Source organism: Schistocerca cancellata, chromosome 5 (genome assembly GCF_023864275.1).
Source record: "Schistocerca cancellata isolate TAMUIC-IGC-003103 chromosome 5, iqSchCanc2.1, whole genome shotgun sequence".
NCBI lineage: Eukaryota > Metazoa > Arthropoda > Insecta > Orthoptera > Acrididae > Schistocerca > Schistocerca cancellata.
Window position 1 is genome coordinate 178,590,807 of NC_064630.1, and position 9,742 is coordinate 178,600,548.

Consider the following 9,742-nt stretch of genomic DNA (forward strand, 5'->3'; position numbering starts at 1 on the left):
CTCTGCAGCACCCTCTAGTACTATGGAAGTCACTCCCACATGTCATGAAAGACGTCGTATCATCCTGTACCTTCTGCTTGTCGGTATGTTCCATATGCTCCTTTCCTCTCCGATTCTGCGCAGAACCTCCTCATTCCTTACCTCAGCAGACCAAATAAACTATGTGATCAAAAATATCCGGACACCCCCAAAAACATGCGTTTTCATTATTAGGTGCATTGTGCTGCCACCTACTACCAGGTACTCCATATCAGCGACCAGATTAGTCATTAGACATCGTGAGAGAGCAGAATGAGGCGCTCTGCAGAACTCACGGACTGGGTGTCACGTCTGTACGCTAGATTTCCAAACTCCTAAACATCCCCAGGTCCATTGTTTCCTAGGTGATAATGAAGTGGAAACTTGAAGGTACACGTAAAGCACAAAAGCGTACAGGCCGACCTCGTCTGTTGACTGACAGAGACCCCGGACAGTTGAAGAGGTTCGTAATGTATAATAGGCAGTCATCTGTCCAGACCATCACACAGGAATTACAAACTGCATCTGTGTCCACAGCAAGTACTATGAAAGTTATGCGGGAGGTGATAAACTTGGATATCATGTTCGAGCGGCTGCTCATAAGCCACACATCACGCCGATAAATGACAAACGACGCCTCGCTTGGTGTAAGGAGCACAAACATTGGACGATCGAACAATGGGAAAACGTTGTGTGGCGTGACAAATCACGGTTCTTAACGGGGCGATCCAATGGCAGGGCGTGGGTGTGGCAAATGCCCTGTGAACGTTATCTGCGAGAGTGTGTACTGCCAACAGTAAAATTCTGAGGCGGTCATGTTATGGTGTGGTCGTGTTTTCTTTGGAGGGGGCTTGCACCCCGTGTTGTTTTGCTTGTCACTTTCACAGCACAGGGCTACATTGATGTACCTTCTTGCTTCACACTGTTTAAGAGCGATTCGGGGATTGCGATTGCATCTTCCAGCACGATCGAGCGCCTGTTCTTAATGCACGGCTTGTGGAGGAGTGGTTACACGAAATAACATCCCTGTAATGTACTGACCTGCACAGAGTCCTGACCTGAATCCTATAGAACACGTTTGGGATGTTTTGGAACGCCGACTTCGTGCCATGCCTCACCCACCGTCATGGATACCTCTCCTCAGTGCAGCACTCAGTGAAGAAGGGGTTGCCATTTCCCAAGAATCCTTTCAGAACCTGGTTGAACGATGCCTGCGAGAGTGGAAGGTGTCATCAAGGCAAATGGTGGGCCAAAGCCATATTGAACTCCACCATTGCCGATGTAGGGTGCCACGAAATTGTAAGTCATTTTCAGCCAGGTGGCCGGATACTTTTGATCACATAGTGTATGTACCGCAATTATCTACATACTTTGACAGTGTTCATAAATTATTCTCAGTCCTGATATGTAGTGCTTACGGCTTCTTCGGTTTTAAGTAAATAAATGTTTTGTAAAGTTCCCATCGAATTATAGACTACAGATAGATATCTAATTCGGAGTTTGTAATTTTTGCTGACGTTTCCGATTATTATTATGTCGCAAACCAGAAAGGTGAGATCTTGATCCACCTAGTTTCGTGTAATGAGCACTACATTTTTTCCAGTGCATCATTTCGTGGTTTATCAGTCCCTTTATATCATTAACGTTCTGCGATAGCGTCATACTCCAAATACCTCGAGTCTCTCCTTCCGCAACTGCGTGTCACCAAAAAAAGTTTCCTCTGGCCTTTATGTTTCTTTCGCAGTATTGGCTTTAGAACGAGACTTACAGCCTTCAGGAGTAGAGGTGCCAGCGCACGCATAGGGGAGCACATCAGTGGCGCCGCGTTACATTTCCTGTTAATTTCTTGTCTGGTTCAATGGGTTTTTTTTTTCCTGGCGTCTCGTGCCAGCGCCGAATTCGTGCACTGCGTCACTCAGGGTGAGGCGCCACTCACACACCCACCCACACACACACACACACACACACACACACACACACACACACTGCCGAAGCGTGCACCGTGAACAGCGGTGCGTTACGCGCGCGAGTAAATTTCGTTCGGCCTCGGTGGGCGGGTCGAGTTGACGTAGCATTCAAACCGGAAATAAGGTGAGGGCCAAGAGAGACGGCCTGACATCGCGGCTGCGCGCCGAGTCGGTTGGCCGGAAGATGCACGCACGTACACGCGCACGTCCGAGAGAGAGAGAGAGAGAGAGAGAGAGAGAGAGAGAGAGAGAGAGAGTGAGGAGAGGCAGGGTGGAGAGGGAGGGAGGCTGCTAGAGGGCGGAAATTGCCCTCCAGCCCGTTTCGCGGTACGCGGGCGGCCGCCATCTTGGCCAAGGACGCGAGCCAACTTCGCTCTGATCAATTGCTTTATCGCTAATCCCTTTATGGCGAGATTGTCATTAGGCAGCGGGCAGAGTGAGAGGGGGGTGCTCCGGAGACGACAGAGTGGGTGCCCCGCAGAGCGATTCGGCGAACGTGTCGCTGAGATGTTGGTGAAATAATTGGATGATGTCTGCTCCTATCGGTTCCTGGAGCAGCTTTCTGTGCCCCAGAATCAGGCTCTGAAAAAATTCTGTAGTTGTTTCTCTCTTTAGACACACTATAGTTCAGAGCAGTAGGTGACAGAACAGAAAGGCAAATAAGAAATGGAAATGTGATCTTACGTAGTACAAAGCCCACCAGTTACGGGGTGGATCCAGCCAAGGGGACCAACACTTGAATTTTCACAAATTTTTTTTGAGAAATTCTTTTATTGCTGTTTAAAATATTCGCCCTTAATATTTATAATTTGCTGTATGTGGTCGAACCTATTCTAGAAACATTTTCCTACTTTGATACTTTATCGTCACCTTCCATGCAGCGAATAGGCATCTTCCTGTACCAGCTTCACAAAGTTTCTGTCCGTCATTTCCTTAGTTGACTTACACCCCTGTTTCTTGTTTACTAAACTGCATGCTGTACACAGACGTAAGTTCCAAAAATTGTTAACGTGGAGTAATGTCATTTCGAAAATACACTCCTGGAAATGGAAAAAAGAACACATTGACACCGGTGCGTCAGACTCACCATACTTGCTCCGGACACTGCGAGAGGGCTGTACAAGCAATGATCACACGCACGGCACAGCGGACACACCAGGAACCGCGGTGTTGGCCGTCGAATGGCGCTAGCTGCACAGCATTTGTGCACCGCCGCCGTCAGTGTCAGCCAGTTTGCCGTGGCATACGGAGCTCCATCGCAGTCTTTAACACTGGTAGCATGCCGCGACAGCGTGGACGTGAACCGTATGTGCAGTTGACGGACTTTGAGCGAGGGCGTATAGTGGGCATGCGGGAGGCCGGGTGGACGTACCGCCGAATTGCTCAACACGTGGGGCGTGAGGTCTCCACAGTACATCGATGTTGTCGCCAGTGGTCGGCGGAAGGTGCACGTGCCCGTCGACCTGGGACCGGACCGCAGCGACGCACGGATGCACGCCAAGACCGTAGGATCCTACGCAGTGCCGTAGGGGACCGCACCGCCACTTCCCAGCAAATTAGGGACACTGTTGCTCCTGGGGTATCGGCGAGGACCATTCGCAACCGTCTCCATGAAGGTGGACTACGGTCCCACACACCGTTAGGCCGTCTTCCGCTCACGCCCCAACATCGTGCAGCCCGCCTCCAGTGGTGTCGCGACAGGCGTGAATGGAGGGACGAATGGAGACGTGTCGTCTTCAGCGATGAGAGTCGCTTCTGCCTTGGTGCCAATGATGGTCGTATGCGTGTTTGGCGCCGTGCAGGTGAGCGCCACAATCAGGACTGCATACGACCGAGGCACACAGGGTCAACACCCGGCATCATGGTGTGGGGAGCGATCTCCTACACTGGCCGTACACCACTGGTGATCGTCGAGGGGACACTGAATAGTGCACGGTACATCCAAACCGTCATCGAACCCATCGTTCTACCATTCCTAGACCAGCAAGGGAACTTGCTGTTCCAACAGGACAATGCACGTCCGCATGTATCCCGTGCCACCAAACGTGCTCTAGAAGGTGTAAGTCAACTACCCTGGCCAGCAAGATCTCCGGATCTGTTCCCCATTGAGCATGTTTGGGACTGGATGAAGCGTCGTCTCACGCGGTCTGCACGTCCAGCACGAACGCTGGTCCAACTGAGGCGCCAGGTGCAAATGGCATGGCAAGCCGTTCCACAGTTCTACGATCGTCTCCATGGGAGAATAGCAGCCTGCATTGCTGCGAAAGTTGGATATACACTGTACTAGTGCCGACATTGTGTATGCTCTGTTGCCTGTGTCTATGTGCCTGTGGTTCTGTCAGTGTGATCATGTGATGTATCTGACCCCAGGAATGTGTCAATAAAGTTTCCCCTTCCTGGGACAATGAATTCACGGTGTTCTTATTTCAATTTCCAGGAGTGTATGTTGTATACGTAACATTTTTGAGTGATTAACATTGAAATATCACAGGTTAACGTAAGCGGGAGATGAGCCATGGTAAATGTGAAAAGCTGGTACATTAGTAACATGTGTAAGAGCGAGAAGGTTGAAAGGAATCATGCAAACGTGAGTGTATTGTGTTGTGCAGGTACCGGATGTTAGTGTGTGGAATGGAGTTCCATGCGTTTTGCTCTTGGCTGGTCAAGACAGCGACGGTTAATGCGGGTTATGGATGACGCTGGAGTTGTCGCACAAATGTGTACCACGGTCTCGATTGAATATAGATATGGTGATCAGGCAGGCTAATGCATCATGTCGACACTCTGTAGAGCATGTTGAGATACAACAGCGGTATGTGGGAGAGAGGTGGCGCAGTGGTTAGCACACTGGACCCGCATTCGGGAGGACGACGGTTCAATCCCGTCTCCGGCCATCCTGATTTCACAATATATATAAATGACCTAGTAGATAGTGTCGGAAGTTCCATGCGGCTTTTCGCGGATGATGCTGTAGTATACAGAGAAGTTGCAGCATTAGAAAATTGTAGCGAAATGCAGGAAGATCTGCAGCGGATAGGCACTTGGTGCAGGGAGTCGCAACTGACCCTTAACATAGACAAATGTAATGTATTGCGAATACATAGAAAGAAGGATCCCTTATTGTATGATTATATGATAGCGGAACAAACACTGGTAGCAGTTACTTCTGTAAAATATCTGGGAGTATGCGTGCGGAACGATTTGAAGTGGAATGATCATATAAAATTAATTGTTGGTAAGGCGGGTACCAGGTTGAGATTCATTGGGAGAGTCCTGTAGTCCATCAACAAAGGAGGTGGTTTACAAAACACTCGTTCGACCTATACTTGAGTATTGCTCATCAGTGTGGGATCCGTACCAGATCGGGTTGACAGAGGAGATAGAGAAGATCCAAAGAAGAGCGGCGCGTTTCGTCACAGGGTTATTTGGTAACCGTGATAGCGTTACGGAGATGTTTAACATACTCAAGTGGCAGACTCTGCAAGAGAGGCGCTCTGCATCGCGGTGTAGCTTGCTCGCCAGGTTTCGAGAGGGTGTGTTTCTGGATGAGGTATCGAATATATTGCTTCCCCCTACTTATACCTCCCGAGGAGATCACGAATGTAAAATTAGAGAGATTAGAGCGCGCACAGAGGCTTTCAGACAGTCGTTCTTCCCGCGAACCATACGCGACTGGAACAGGAAAGGGAGGTAATGACAGTGGCACGTAAAGTGCCCTCCGCCACACACCGTTGGGTGGCTTGCGGAGTATAAATGTAGAAATGTAGATGTAGAGTTATCCAGTCGGGGAACACCCCCTGGAATGGTTTTCATGAATGCCAGCAATACATGTGGAGTCAGCAGATTAGCCGACTATATACAGATTTGCAGTCAGGGTGCTTGGGATAACCACGAGGCTCTTCTGCAGTCACACGAAATCGCACCCCAGACCGTAACCCTAGGTTTAGGTCCAGTGTGTCTAGCACGCAGGCAGGTTAGCTGCGGGTCCTCATCTGGCCTCCTTCTCACAGGCATCGAGGCAGAACCAGCTTTCATCAGAAAACACAACAGACCTCTACCCTGTCCATTATAATTATCCGGGCTGTTATGCCGTGGTCGGTTGATGAATTCTGTGTCGATTCCCAACGTCAGTAGCGAGCCAGTCGGTGTGTTGGACCTTCCATTGAGCTACGGACCCCCTTGAAGATGTCTCCCGCAGTCGGAGACGTAACGTTGGGAATCGACACAGAATTCATCAACCGACCACGGCATAACAGCCCGGATAATTATAATGGACATGATATTTCCGGCCGTGAAAGTCTACATTTTAGTATCAGACCTCTACCCTGTCCTCCTCCAACGAGCTCACGCTCGACACCACTGAAGTAGCCGATGGCCGTGGTTTGGGGTCACCGGAATACACGCTACAAGGCGTCTGGCTCCGAGCTTTGCTTGAGGTAGCTAGTTTTTTAATGTTCGTTGTCTAACCGCCGTGCCAGCTGCTACTCAGATTGCGCTTGAACCTTAACGCCGGACGCGATGATAGCTCCACTTGGCTGTCTGCAGCACGGTCTTCTTGCCTCCGTACAATCTCGTGACCAGCGCTGGCAGCAATCATGTACAGCCGCTACATTGGTGCCAAGTCTTTCTGCAGTATCACAGAAGGGACGCTTAGCTTCTCGTAGCCCTATTACACTACTTAGTTGAAACTCACAAGGGGAGGCCGCCAATTGTGAAATTCAGATTCGATTCATACTGTGCATAATTAAAGCTCATGGCCAGAGGTGTAATGTGGCAAAGCATCAAAATGCATTTCTCAGCCGTTGTCGAGAAAATCGAGTTAAAAGAAACCGTTGCAGTGAAATACTCTCTACGCTTATTAGTTTTCTACAGCGTCGTGGCGCAGGGGTAAGTGCTCGGGTTCGTAATACGAAGGTCGCCGGATCGAATCTCGCGCCATGCAACTTTTGTTTATTATTTGTTTTTTTGTCATTCAAATGTACACACACACACACACACACACACACACACACACATATATATATATATATATATATATATATATACTTGAAATAAATCCAATCCACCGTCCACCACCAATTGTCTTCTCCGATTTTTGCCGATATGATACGATACGCGTGGTATGCATCAAACCTGACGAACGATGGAACAATTTTTCAGAATGTCAATCAGGTGTGTTTCCCAACAGATAATTTAAAAAATAATTGTTCTTGTAAAAACGCATCGTTTATCAGATGTGCTCGATGCCGTGCTGTTTTCTGCTTTCCATGTTTCTATGATAACTATCACTCTGGTTCGTACTATACTCCAGCTACTTCTGGTCACTAATTGTTAATTATGTGCGAGTGTATACCGAACTTATCAATAAATTGTATCCACTTGAATATTATTTGTGATAGTGTGTTTTATTTCAAAGTTTTATTTTTCCACGACAAAAGACTTTCAACAACTTATTATATGCATAATCGTTGCAACTGATTGCCGTGAATTATATATATGTGTACATTTGAATTACAAAAAACAAATAATAAAAAAAGTTGCATGGTGCGAAATTCGATCCGGCGACCTTCTGATTACGAACCCGAGCGCTTACCGCTGCGCCACGACGCTGCAGAAAACTGATAAGCGTAGAGAGTATTTCACCGCAACGGTTTCTTTTATCTCAATTTTCTCGACAACGGCTGAGAAGTGCATCTTGGTGCTTTGCCACATTACACCTCTGGCCATGAGCTTTTATTATGCACAGTATGAATCGAATCTGAATTTCACAATTGGCGGCCTCCCCTTGTCAGTAAGTTTTTGACAATGGCGTCTGTTCGCCTTAAAGGTATTGGTTCAAATGACTCTGAGCACTATGGGACTTAATTTCTGAGGTCATCAGTCCCCTAGAACTTAGAACTACTTAAACCTAACTAACCTAAGGGCATCACACACATCCATGCCAGAAGCAGGATTCGAACCTGTGACCGTAGCGGTCGCGTGGTTCCAGACTGTAGCGCCTAGAACAGCTCCGCCATGCCTGCCGGCCTTAAAGGTATTCATTACTAACATTAACTCACCACGTCCAATGTCAAAGGTAACCAACGCTCACGACTATCAAAAGTAAACCAGATTTGCAACCTCTTAGTGGCTTTACTACCGCCACTCTTATGCAACTGGCGCGAAGCTTGAAGAGCCATCATGAATCAAATGTAGGAACTCACTTGCCAACTTTCGCTTATGTCACACAAGTGCTTCTTGGTGTAATTTCTTTTCCGTCAGTGTATTTTGTTTAACCGATAGGTTGCCGATTACATGTCATCTTCACTTCCTAGATGTGATCATCCAATTTATTTCGTGGAGATTATATCGTTTCCTATTTTAAGGACATTGTCAATATAAAAATTAAAAAGAGTATGTGAAGGGGAACATCCTACCTCCTTGATTGGCTTTTTTGTCATCTGTCCTTTTTTTCTTCTGTATTTATTACTATTTCTGTTTATCGCTGTCCGCTTTTCATTACCATGTTCAGGTCTACGGGTACCCACTATTATTATTCACCATATTTCTATCAGCTGGACTGGAAGCGTTTTCAAGATCTGTGAAAGGAATATGTGCTTCGAAGTTAAATGCGCTTTTCTGGTATCGGAAGCTTCGCTGTAAAATTCTTGGTCTACAACTTTGCTTCCACCGTTTTTTCTCGAAGTTCGGGGCTTAATTGTGAAAAACTTACAAACAAATTATTATTCGTAGTATTGTCCATCGCTGACCACTATATTCTCCTATCTTTCGGATAGCATACGAATCCCGTGGCGGAAGAACTGAGTGACTTTTGTGGGGATCCTTAAATCGATTCAATTTGGCACTTGTTCGTATGATCGGAAGTACTGATTAGCCAGACTGTATGCCACTGATTGAAAAAGGTGGTAGTCAGAGAGAGAAACGTATGGAGAAAACGGCGGGAGGGATAGAACTTCTCATTTCAACGTTTCCATATATATTTTGGCGGGTTTTGCGAAATGGGGTCGAGCACTGACCTGCTGCAAAATTACCCTTACGGGTCTATAGCTGCATGGTGGCCGTTTTTGTTTCAGTGCTGGGCTCGAACGCATCAATTGCTTTCGATAATGATGACCTGTGACTGTCTTCGTCCTTTTCTGTAGCTACGAAAACGTTCTGCCTTCCACCGCCATGCCGGTCTTCGACATCAAAATCACGGTTCCTAAGGCGTTGAAAACATTCTCTGCACGTCCTTCCACTAATAGTTCCCCCACCATTGGTCTTACCCAGTATTTTAAGAGCCACAGCCGCAGATTGAATAGCCTTGTGATGCAATCATAAATCGACTAATATTTCTATAGCATTATGTTTACAGATGCCTAAAGTTCTTGTATTACACCTATGACCAACTAGCTGAACCTCACTGGCCGCTACTGCCGTCTATTGCAAAACGCTGGAAGCAAATTTTCTAGACTTAATATTGTTACTACACTTCGACGTCAGGGAAGTGCCTATGCTAGGTTATCCTGTTATTCAAGATTCTTGACCATAACTTGTATACCACGCTCCCTAGTCAGTTCTATTAGACTTTTTAAACAGATAGGTAACTACGTTTCTGTTCAGTAATAGTTGTTTGCTACTGCCTACCTTACAGTCGGTCATCTGCTAACAACTGATTTGCGTCCACAATGACAAGACGTTGAAAGAAACCACAAGAGATATTTTGATTAAAAATCTTATGAGTGTTGTGCTACGTCATTGCGTAAAATACGAGAGGT